General features: G+C 32.8%; 1 long non-coding RNA gene across 2 annotated transcripts in view; it reads right to left on the reverse strand.

Moving 5' to 3' along the window:
• Positions 1-12,160, reverse strand: part of LOC139490818 (uncharacterized) — a 73,368-nt gene extending 61,208 nt beyond the window's left edge. Inside the window, exon 1 of one of the 2 annotated variants that reach the window (XR_011656421.1) lies at positions 11,472-12,160. This is a non-coding gene — a long non-coding RNA (uncharacterized lncRNA). The remainder of the gene's footprint in view (positions 1-11,471) is intronic. The other variant, XR_011656420.1, reaches the window with a different exon arrangement.
• Positions 12,161-13,221: the final 1,061 nt, after the last annotated feature.

Raw genomic sequence — 13,221 nt, forward strand, 5'->3', positions numbered from 1 at the left:
GGTGTTAAAATGATATTATTGTCATTAGCTACGGACGAAAGTCGTCCTAATGTAATAAACCTTGTTATGACTGGATTGTGTAATTAGCATTAGGGCTACCAAATCAATTGTTACATACGGGTATTAAAATCACATATTTCTCTTCAGCCGAAGTTATTGACCTATTCTCGAATAAAGTATCATATAAAAAGAGTAGCACATCTTTATAAAAAAATCACATGCTATTCCCCCAATGCACTATTTACATGTACATTAGAAAACTTTGCCTCCAGTAAATGTCTACAAAGACATGATTAACATACTTTTTTTTCAAATGTGAGAAGATATTCAATCAGTTACACATACTTTTTTTAATCAACTTATTTAAAAAATGTGAATTGATAAATATCACGCAATGAATTGTATTTTCACTGTGTATACATTATGATTCTTATGTCGTTAAGGGTGCGAAACGAAACTAGAAGGAAAATGTTTCTGTTTCAAGGTCATATGTAGCCATCAGTACTTGCATCACCAAATAATTAAGAGCTCAATCCATACACTGATCTTCGTTTTACTACCCTATAACGTCTACAATGAAAGGGTAGTAAGATATTCCAGTCACAGGTCTAAGACAAACAATACGTATTGACACAAACAAACCATGGTGCTCAATAGCAGAACAACAATGCCAGGAGGAAACTATACCAGTGGCGGATCCAGGGGGGGTTCCGGGGGTGCGCACCCCCCCCTTTATTTTTGCCGATCAATGCATTTGTATCGGAACATATGTTTTGCACCCCCCCTTTGCCCTGGATGCCCTGGGTTAGCACCCCCCCCCCCTTTCGAAAATTCCTGCATCCGCCCCTGCTATACCATGCGCACAATACGTTTTTTTTCTCTGGAATAATCCCCATACATGTGCTCGAGAATCAGGCCAAAAGTTTTAAAAAGCCAAATATATTGAACTTTTGGGAACATTGAAACCAAAGGCAAAATTTTCAATACTATAATTTAATTGATAAGAACTCGAATTGAGTACTTACTCCATACCATATTGCAATTTGATCACCGTGACGTCTAGCAGTGAGTTCACAGTTGAAGGCTATTTTTTCTGTTTCATTTAATGTGGTATTTACTGCTCAGAAACACCAAAATCCTCCGTGATATTTGGTCGGTTTGTGATACCCAATCTTTGGTTTTGTGGACTGTTGTATGCATTTCGGGTTTTTCTTTAGCTCGTGATAGTTTAAACATAGCTTAGTGTTTTAAAGATCAAATGGAGCAGACACAAGACTTAGTAGTGTCTTCTAAAAAAACATGGACATGATATTATCGTTTTTTTTACTTTTCCGCACTAAGATTTCCCACATTATAAAACCGTTCCTTAATCCTAGTCAATGCACATTTAATTTTAAAAGTCTAGTTGTATTATTAGAAAATTCAACTTATTTGGTTTTTAGACATAAAACATTATCAATGTAATATTATCCTGAGAATCGTTTACTCGTTTGGGAAATTTGTTTCAATTTTTTCAAAAGAATAATGTCTTATGTTTTAGAGCTGATATTGCACGATGTTGATAAGTACCAATGTCAACCTGTCGCAGGAACGACCATATCCGTCTCCGATTTTCAACAGGATAATAGAATCTTTTCTCGGATTTTTGTATCAGCATACAATACCTGTATAAGACGGATTAGTTCAGTCATCAGCCTTTGTATACATTCCTTTTGACAAGAGCAAATTTCAATGTAAATTCCCTCTTTGTATTTCATTTTATGGAACTTTCAATTGTAGTTGGTATTGATTAGAGCAACACTAGTTCTAATCTGATCATAATTAGAATAGTAGCAAGGTTTGAAATAGAGAGGAAATTCTATTGTTATTACACGTTCTGCTGTTTAATTTAGCTGTTTTTAGAAGATCAAAAAGTTTGTCTTTGGATAATTAAGGTGACTAACTCTACACTGTTGATACAAAGATCCATATATAAGCCTAATTCTGCGTATATATTGGCTCTACAAAGCAAAGCTACGTTCCAAGGCAGGTAGATTACACGGGGGAATAACAAATCTAATAACAGCCTCTAGCTTACGATGTCTGTAATGATAGGTACATATGTGAAAATGGATTAAATCAGTATCAATCAAAACAATTTCTAAACATCACAAGTCGGTAGAAAATGAACGATAATAAGCAAAACATTTATTGTTTATGAAGATTAATAAGTAATAATGACAAGAGGCGTACCGAACTGATTTGTGACAAATCTCAACTGTTGAAAGTCATCCAACAATACAATAAAATTGAGAATGTAAATGGGGAATGTGTCAAAGAGACAACAACCCGACCAAAGAACAGAAAATAGCCGAAGGCTACCAATAGGTCTTCAATGCAGCGAGAAAATCCCATACTCGGAGGCGTGCTTCAGCTAGCCCCTAAACTAAAATGTGTACTAGTTCAGTGATAATGGACGTCAGACTTAACTCCGAAATATATATAAGACATTTCCATATATTTATATAGAGCAAAATTGCAACACACACGTGCTCATATAAAGGATAACAAGACAGAAAAAAAACAGTATTGTGCACAAACACCGGAAGGCGATAGAGTGTACCAGTACCTGGTGTCCAGTGGCCAGTTTGTTAAAATTCCAATGTTATAACAGGACATATTTGGGGTATACGATTTCTAATTTTCTATCGGACACATAACTTACTACTAAAATAGCTACTGAAAAACTTATAGTATGATGATAATAGCTTCTTAATGATATAAAACGTTTGACCTGGTTTATCATTGTTGAGAAAAGGGAAATTCAAAATGGAAAAATTGAAAATGCTATGTTTATCCATTTGCTATCATGTTTGTGTGTTACGCTAGATGTTATTAAGCTGGCTTGTTTGTTTAAGTGTAATCTTTAAGTTAATACATAGTTTTGTTAAACAATAATATTCAGTAAAACTGTAACCTATATATTTTCCACTTGTTCACCGTAATATTATAATGTATAGAATGTTCCAGACAATACTTCCAAACAAATTTCTCATACCACATCATCTTATATCTAAATAACATATATTCATGAACTAAAAACAAAATACGCTGAACTAGTTAACAAATAATATACATAAATAGCTCAAGATTTGTATCGGGAAACAACTCATTTATATCTTCCAGAAACTTCATGCTGAATGTCCTGGTAAATGTCGACATAATGACGTCTACTCTTTACAAAGTAGAAGAAAGATATCCGCAGAACTTTTCTTCCTCGACACCTACAAATTGGGGCGTCATCAATGTTTGCAGTAATACACTTGAACTCTTTAGACTTTTCAACACGACACATACAGTTTTCTTTGCTTATTTGAAAAGAAAACCATTTTAACGTAATAATTGGTGTTCCTAAGTTTATATGAGACTTCAACTGCAGCCAGTGAAGTGAATAGGATTTTATTCAGCATGATAAATTGTCTCGCAACGGGTTATCATTATTACTATGATGTGTTTTTCTCCGGGCAAACTTCCTGACAAATACCCATTCACACGATTATTCTTTTTAAAGAGTTGATGCATTTGACATAGTCATAGTTGAAAGGCAGGGGCTTTTCACTCAGATAATTAATAACAAAACACCAATGTTTTTCGTAAACGTGGAACTTCGAAACCACTACAACTATTCAGATTATCTTGTCAAACGGTTCTAATTTCTTTTCGGTGTATAGGATTGACGAAATACAATTTCTTAAATATTTATCTAACTTTCCAGTAGAGAAAATCAATAAAAACTACATACACAGTAAATGTCAGTCAGCGGGTTTTAAAATTTTTATTATTTAAAAAAATTAAAAAAAGCAAAAAATAAAGTCAGCCATCCGAAAATGAGCACCCGAAACAGTGACTTGATAGTTTTTAAAAGTTGTAGTGATATGGTCTGCAGAATCCATCATTGTGTACGGTAAATCTATTTTATGGCCTATTGTACGTGTTGATCAGTCGTGAAATTGGAGAAAGACAGTCTCGAAAAGAGTATTGTCAACTCAACACCTTTTATTTTAATAGCTATCTTGACCTAAAAAGCATATCATCCGAAAATCATCTTTTTAACGTAATGGTCTCCGAAGTCAAAGAAAAAACCGTGAAATGGGTGTTTTGCCGCATGTTTGATAAAAGATTTAAAACTTTGTTTAGTATATTAGCGATAAGAATCGTAAATAAAAACGTACATTCAAGGTCTTTTGAAATCTATATAAAAGTTGATGAAAACACATAAAGCAGACTACACATTATTAAACGATATTAGGAGATTTTTGTAATATTAATTTTGCCCTAAAATAAATAAACATAAACATCCATTGCTACGAATTTCCTTATTAATTCTTTACTATGAATTTCCTGATTGTCAAATTAGAAGAAGGGTAACAACAAGCTCTTACAAATACCAAAAAAATACGACGAGACGAAGGCAAGCGTAGATTTGATGTGTCAGCTTCTTGCACAACTATACTTTATTTATGTTTTCTAGATTTGAGATGGAGATTTAGAAAACTAAGATATAAAGCCTAATAAGACCTATAATCTACGACAAATAAGAAAAACTGTTAAAATAAATGTTCTCCATCTTATCAGCAACAAGTTCACCTGTATATGGAAATCTATGTTACACTCTATGTGTTACTGCTGCATAATTTGTCAATCGTTGTCAAAGTTAAAGTATAAATGATTAACAATGCTTTGTGAGGGACAACGTATTTCATATTAATGCTTTTAAAAGAGGTTATAATTCTTAATTATGAAATAGTTTGCATCATAATCATGGTTATATTCCATATACTTATTTTAAAAGATTAAATATATCCTTTCACATATTTTTTGTATGTCTTGATGTTACTTTTTTCTTGTCATATGCACATAAGATAGGTGTGAATACAATATACACATGGTACACAGTTGTGCCAAGTCTTAATAAACAAACAAAGATCTGTCATCAACAGAAACCTTTCCAAGTAACGAAACTAACAAAACGAGATGACAATATGACACGAGCCAACTATTGACGAGGTTCTTGATTTGGGAAAGGCAAATGCCAATGCAGGATTTTCTTTTGTTACATCTTTTGACATCAGACTCGGACTTCTCTTGAACTGAATTTTAATGTGCGTATTGTTATTCTTTTACTTTTCTACATTGGCTAGAGGTATAGGGGGAGGGTTGAGATCTCATAAACATGTTTAACCCCGCCGCAATTTTGCGCCTGTCCCAAGTCAGGAGCCTCTGGCCTTTGTTAGTCTTGTATGATTTTAAATTTTAGTTTCTTGTGTATAATTCGGAGTTTAGTATGACGTCCATTATCACTGTACTATTATGCATATTTTAGGGGCCAGCTGAAGGACACCTACGGGTGCGGGAATTCTCGCTACATTGAAGACCCATTGGTTGCCTTCGGCTGTTGTTTGCTCTATGGTCGGGTGGTTGTCGCTTTGACATATTCACCATTTCCTTTCTCAATTTTATGTTTAACAAGTTTTGGACATATCAATAGGTCCAAGGACACAGTTATCGTCCTTTGGTTTTCGTTGTCTACGAATATAGTCCCTAGTGTAAACAGTGTATAACTTGCATGTCTTATTTGATACACTTTCCCAATTTATTTCTTGATATTAAATGCATGAAATATCAAGTAGGGGGATGTAATTACATGTAAAAAAAAATTGGGTGCTGAATCTTTATGTTAAGAAGTAAATTGGTCCAGTTCTAAAAGGTCAAATTTTAGCACGTCTGAAGCTGTCAAACTGAATTTTACACCCCCTTAACACAGAATTGTCAATATTTTGAGTTAGAGCTGGTAGAAGTTTCTATAATTTTGATATTATTTGTCTCACTGGTAGTACACTACACTGTAAAAATCTTTTTGAGAAAGAGCAGGTGCGATTTTTTTAATTTGAATTTATTGTCTAAAAGAAATGCACTACGAAATAACTGTGTTCTCGGGCCAATAGCTTTATATTGTTGCTATCCCTAGAAATGAATTCAAATACAAGTAAGTAACCCTCGTGCCCCCACTAAATGGCTTAATTTATCTTCGAAATTAACTTTTTTTTGCCTACACCATATACGGGAGATGCGTTGTACTGCAACACCTGATTAACCATTAGTTGGAGATTTGTAGCCGCAACATATGATTAACTGTTAGTTGGAGACTTGCAGCCGCAACACTTGATGAACCATTAGTTGTGAAATTACAGCTGCAACACATGATTAACTGTTAGTTTGATACATACAGCCGCAACACTTGATTAACCTATGCTTAGAGACTTGCAGCCGCAACACATGATTTACCGTTAGTTGCAGACTTGCAGCCGCAACAAATGATTTACCGTTAGTTGAAGACTTGCAGCCGCAACACATGATGTGCCGTTAGTTGAAGACTTGCAGCCGCAACACATGATGTACCGTTAGTTGAAGACTTGCAGCAGCAACACATTATTAAACATTAGTTGGGGACTAATAGCCACAACACATGATTAACTGTTAGTTCGAGACTTGCAGCCGCGAAACATGATTGACATTAGTTGGAGACTTACAGCCGCAACACGTGAATACCTGTCATATATGAGTTGTGGTTTAGTTTTGCAAGGACAAGTAAGGACTTTAATTGACGATCATGTAAATGTGTGGTTTGGTCATGTTAAAAAAACACACACAAACAAACAGAGATACAATATGTCCATAAAAATGCCTCAACAAAGCCCATAGTATATAACAGTTGGTTAGTGGTTGGCGTTTCTATGCTCTTTCAAACCCTGTAATGAATGTCAACCTAGCTTTAGTTTTACCAAGAGCCGCTTTACATGTGGTTAAAAAGATATTTTTCTTAAATGTTAAATGATTAAATACGTTGTTGATAACATCTTTGGATGTGGTAAAATTGTTTGTTTTCTTATTTAATTAATATGCATATAAGGTGTCGATGACAACTAAAATTCAATAAAATTCTCTTCAAACACAATCATTTATTTCATATATGACCAGTGCATTTTCATAATTACTACGGTTTCCCCCCAAAAAAAATCCAAACTTGGAACATGATTGCAGCAATATCATAGCAAACACTCATGACTGGAACAAATATGAAAATATATTTGGAAGAAGCACACACTACACAAATCCGCCAGTTAAGAAAACATTGATCAAGATTTAGAATATCAGTACGTCTTCTTATTATTATATGAATGCGGCGTAAAGCAACCAACAATCAATCAATCTTATTATTATAGAGACAACAATTGGTATTTACATTTTAAACAATGACAATGAATCACACAGACAATGTTTCAGGTTGTTGTATGCATGTAAACCATTGAATCGCGTGCTTTATGTTTGATGCATGTAAAGCACACTTCAGAGATTTTCTATCTAGTTAAAGTTTTTAAATTCAAAGGTAATAAAATAATCTTAAATGTTATTAACCATGTATTTTTAAAACCTATAATTACCGGCTGTAAATCACACGTCTGTAATAAGAAGATCGGTTATATCAGTTTCGGCCCATTTGATGCGATACGCTTCAGCAGCTATGGTAATTATAGACATTAGAACATCTTGGCTGTTTAAATTTGAGATTAAGTATTTAGAATTATCTTGTGTGACTACCTTCTAAAAATAGCATTACATAATCGTTGTAACCTTAAACCTTGGGTAATTTTCTTCGTTTACATTTTCGATTATAGATAGAAAAGTCAAACAGGACCAGACAAGCAAACATATCACGAAATTGATAAACTAACTTGACATTGGAATTCTGTTATCTAAACCAAATAGGTGTTTCACATGCAGTCTATGCTTCAATGAGCAACAGGTTAAGGTAAAATGTAATTCAAGGAAGGTTATAAAATCAACAATCAATATAAAGGTATAGAACCCATTATGAAAATATCATGAACAGACTTGATCACAACTTCACGAGAATATTGACTTTAGGAGTCACTATCCAATACAAAGAAAAAGGGCCAATTCCCCATGTATTTGTTTAATTCAAAGGGTCAAAATCTTAAAGGTGTCATATCCTCTGGAAATTTCATACTTAAAAAAAGAGTTTATATCAACAATTTTATATAATTACATAAAATCATATTACTATTATTCAGCGCTACATTTTGCTGCTGAGGGAGGTTACTATTGCCAAATACAATAAAATAATGACTTTGAATTAACATATTACGTGAACTTAGTAAGTTATAAAATACTGTTAAGTATGCTACCAGGAAAAAGAAAAGGTAAAAAGCAGCAACCCAAGCTAATCCCATTAGCCTTTTTTTTTAAACATGATATTGTTTAGAATTTCAATTAGAAGCAGGATTTAAAACTGTGTAATCCTATTTCATTTGAGTCAAGATATTGTAAGAACACACATGGAGCTACGATACTGTTGGTTTAAGTAAAATTAGTAGACCTTCTTAAAGATGGTCCGGATGTGAAATAAATCATGGGGTAAATCGGCCATACCTCCTTCAATATTATAGAAACAATGATTAACAAAATAAGAGGAAGGAAAGAAGTTTTCATTTGGGACCTGCAATACATGTTTAAAACAGAAACAAATTAAAAAAGAATGCAATTCGACGGCCAATCTATAAGCAAAATTGGACAAGGTAATTAATAGTATCTATTGAATGCATTTTCTTAAATGCAGCTTATATAAAAAGAGATTTTAAGAGAAAATTATGGAGTTTCTTTACATAAATAATTCACCGCATATCCATCAGACCTAACCGATGTTATGTTTTTAAGCTCATACTGGAAAGTCGTTAAAAAGGACATGACAAATAATTTCACGAAAGCACTAACAAATCTTCTAGAAAGAAAGGATTCTTACAATTGTGAGAAAGGGAAAATACAAACACCCTTAGGAGTGAGACGGTCCTATCGCATGAAAGCAAATTAAAGACACAGAATAGCACTAAGTACGACAAAAGAGCGAAAAGAACCATATCAATGTAAAGAACATATGATTAGTCTCCATTAACAGCTTAAAAAAGATATACTTCTAAAACGAAAAAAAAAAATGAAAATAAAAAAATATAAAACAAAGAAAAACAAAGAAAAACGCAGCAAACCCAAATATAAAACTAATGCATTAATTTTCAATATCAATTAAGCAAAAGCTATATATAATTGTGTGATGAGCGTTTATCATGCTATCTTAGTGACTCTTATGTTTCTAAATGAGAGATTGCATCGATTATGGGATAACAAACTGAATCGTGTGTTACCGGATAAAACAAACTAGAAATTATACTATAGTGGCAAAAAAGTCATAAGCAGCAAAATCATGCTTATCCCATAAGCTGGTGTTTGTCTGCACACAACATCGTTTTGAAATTCAATTAGAAACATATTTTACAAACTAATTAATTCCCACACAAGACTAAAATAAAATTAACTAATAAATTAGTGACATTTATGGAAAGGAAATTGAAAAAACTACGACTTTACCAAAACGCCCGTCCTGTTTGCTTTTAAGCGTGACCTTAAAAGTTAAACAACATTTATCATAAGAAACACAGTTTAATTTCATTTTGAAGTGACATATAATGTACATGTCATTTATAATGTCTACAAAATTATTTCCTCATTCGCATTACTGGAAAATAGTTCAAAACAGTTAACTCAGTAGACCTCTGTTCTAAATATGTTTGTGTTCTCAGTGCAGATCGGTTTAATTTTACATCCGAGGTATAATGGCAAGAGATTGTATTAACACCACTCTAAAACAAAATAACAATTGTAGTTAAAATTCCAATGCAAGGAAATTTCAACAATTGTTTCAACCATTAAGATTCAAACTATATTTTCCCAATAGTGATGTTTCCATTTCAGAGTAACATCACATCTACATGTACACTACCTGAGTGGTTACAGATGCATGTGAGGAGATAACATCGTATTGAAAGATAAAGTTTGAGGCAATATTATTTAGTTTGTCAACATCATTGTCAAATAATTAATTAATTAAGTACAGGCAAACAACAAACCAGAAAACACTACACAGAATACTAAAGCATAAACAACACCAACCCCACCAAAACAGGGCTGAGTGCAGGTGCCCCAAATGAGCCAGTAGATCCTGTTCCACTAATGAAACCCGCCAGTTTACTGCTTTCTAGATATATTGATGGCCGTCTGTAAACCTTGTAGCATTTATTGGCCTTTTATGTCCATCGATTCCCCCCTTTTGTTCGATATTTTCCTCATAATCAAACTTTAGTCGCATATATATATTTGTCTGATACTATTTATACTAGTCGAGTCACTTTATAGTGAGTGGTCTGATGACTAAGGAAGATTTTGAAGGTCGCGGTTTCCCAGTAATTACAACCTTTACTTAATATATATTATATCTTTGAGTTACTATAATCTTTCAAATCAAAGTTGGTGTACAAGAATCTTAGACGGGTCAGAACATAACAAATTATAACATAAAAGTATTTAGAGTGTAGGATTAAATAGAGCCATAAATTTACTTAATTGGAAAAAAAATGAACTACCTTAAAGAAATGAATGAATCAATGATTAGTGAAGAAAGGACTAAGATGCAGATGACATCAGCACTTTGGGAGGAAACAAACAAATATTGACAATAATAGAAAGTTCCCTATGCAAATGAAAACCACAACGGTTGGGTAGAAAGCTGCCTTGAGAAGGTACCATATGTCCGTAGACTGTGAAAAAGAGGATACAAAGGGGTCATTTGACTTTTGTTAACATTCATTTGTCTTGTTTTAGTCTTTAGTTAACGAATTATTCAAAAGAATGTTCCACATTTTCATATATTCTAGCCTACAATATGCTGGTACTGTAAACACGTAACGACATAAAAAAAATATTTGGTAATACTTGTATTGTAAGCTGTAACCCGGTTAAAAAATTAGCATCTTAATAATATAATTGATGTCTTAATATAGACTGGGATGATATACAATTATTTTATTTCTAATGAATGTGAAGAAGATCAGACATTCTACTTTTATTTTCGTCGACTAGGAATAGATTATAAATCTCATACGTATTTATAAATTAGCCAAAAGTAAAATCAACTGACAAGTTCATTTTCAACTGTTACGAGTTGAAGATTATTCTATGTTTAGAGGAGGATAACTAATTAAATTAACATGATGCAAATATTAATTTTGAAAACAAGCACTTGTTTGAGAAACAAGGTAGCATATGTTTTACTTCTTCGATTTTATTTTAATGATATTACAGACCAAAACAAAAAACATTACACGCATGCGCATATACCGAAACGAAAAGAGTGAAAAACACAGTATTAGGCAAGTCTGTCTTCATTTACAATATTTATAATAGTAAAAATAAAATGTAACGTGACTGTGTGTACTATTATAAACTGTTATTGAATATGATAAAACCTTAAAACGTGTGTTTTATTGACTGCGGTGTAGAACTGAGAAGGTGAGATCACTTACCTTGATAAATTGATGTAATGTAGCAGAACGGGTAGAAGACAGGTACTGGGTCATCTTATCCGTGTTAACGCATCTTAAAACTTTGACCAACTGGACACAACATTTAAATCATGTCCGAAGTGTTGTGTGAATCCTGATTGTTCATTTGAGAGACGTGATACCACATAGTAATGAGCTGAATAACAAATAACATTCCGTCCTATGTAAATGTATAACTATGAAAAGTAAAATTATGTAAATATCCATTTAGAGAAATAAAATCTTTATAATGTTCAACTGTCGACGGCCGATCGCCTACTGGAAAAAGATAGTTTGTGGCGCTAGCTTTCAGTATTATGCAAAATTTGTCAGTGCAATTCAGATTTCGCATTAGCAATTGTAATGAAGTATGAGAAAAACCGGTGTCATGCAATTGTATTAATATTTTATACAGGATGAAAATGATCAATGCCCGTTTCCTGAAGAGGTGCCGTCTGAAAAAGGAAACCACTTCGTGACTTGTGTATACTTTAATTTACAATGCCAATGTAAATATGCTAAGAAAAACACTCATTTGCAAACCATATCAGTACAACCAGTATTAACTTTGTGTTAAAAGCGAAGGCTGAGCCTCGAATGAATTAGCCGGCAATTAGATCCCGAATAATTTACATTAAATATCATTCGGAGGAAAATAAAATTTACATATCTCTATTACAGTTAGTTTTATTAAATAATGTTTGTAAAGAAATATAACACGTCTGTTCATTTGATATTCAGTTTCGATTACAAGACTAAACGAACATTCGATTTTTGCTGGACTAGCCGACATTTTATACGCTGACACTTAGATATGTTAAGTTTAGTATTATTCAATACACAATGATTGTCATATCAAATTTGTCTGGTTATTGTTGGAAGAAAAAAGAAAGTGATTTTCAGACACAGATGAAAACAACACCGCAAATACGATATATAATACACTTAATTGAAAAATGTTAAATGTCAATACATGGAAAGAAAAAAATATGATGCTTCAAGAAAACAGAAAGCTTAAGGGGAGTGTTTACAAGTTTGGTTAAGGATTCACTACAAAATAAGGAAACTTTCCAAGATATTCTAAATAAACATTTCATAGATACAGCATTATTTACAAAGATCATGAATATAATTATAACTCTCCATACTTTACTTATGAGCATTTACAATTACAGTTCGTCCATTTATTCGTCTGAACGCAGTATAATCGATATTATTCAGTATAGGTCGATACCCCTTTTGATAGACTATGAGTAATCAGTTTATGTCGACATAACTATCGTTATGATTGTTGGTAGACTGTTAGTAACCAGTTTATGTCGATAAGTGTGTATACTGTTAAGTAAGTTAGTAATCAGATTGTGTCGATAACTTTGTACACTTTTAAGTAAGTTAGTAATCAGTTTATGTCGATAACTTTGTATACTGTTAGTAAGTTAGTAACCAGTTTATGTCGATAACTTTGTATACTGTCAGTAAGTTAGTAATCAGTTTATGTCGATAACTTTGTACACTTTTAAGTAAGTTAGTAATCAGTTTATGTCGATAACTTTGTATACTGTTAGTAAGTTAGTAACCAGTTTATGTCGATAACTTTGTATACTGTCAGTAAGTTAGTAATCAGTTAATGTTGATACCTTTGTATACTGTCAGTAAGTTAGTAATCAGTTTATGTCGATAACTTTGTACACTTTTAAGTAAGTTAGTAATCAGTTTATGTCGATACCTTTGT

This window comes from Mytilus edulis, chromosome 10 (genome assembly GCF_963676685.1).
Source record: "Mytilus edulis chromosome 10, xbMytEdul2.2, whole genome shotgun sequence".
NCBI lineage: Eukaryota > Metazoa > Mollusca > Bivalvia > Mytilida > Mytilidae > Mytilus > Mytilus edulis.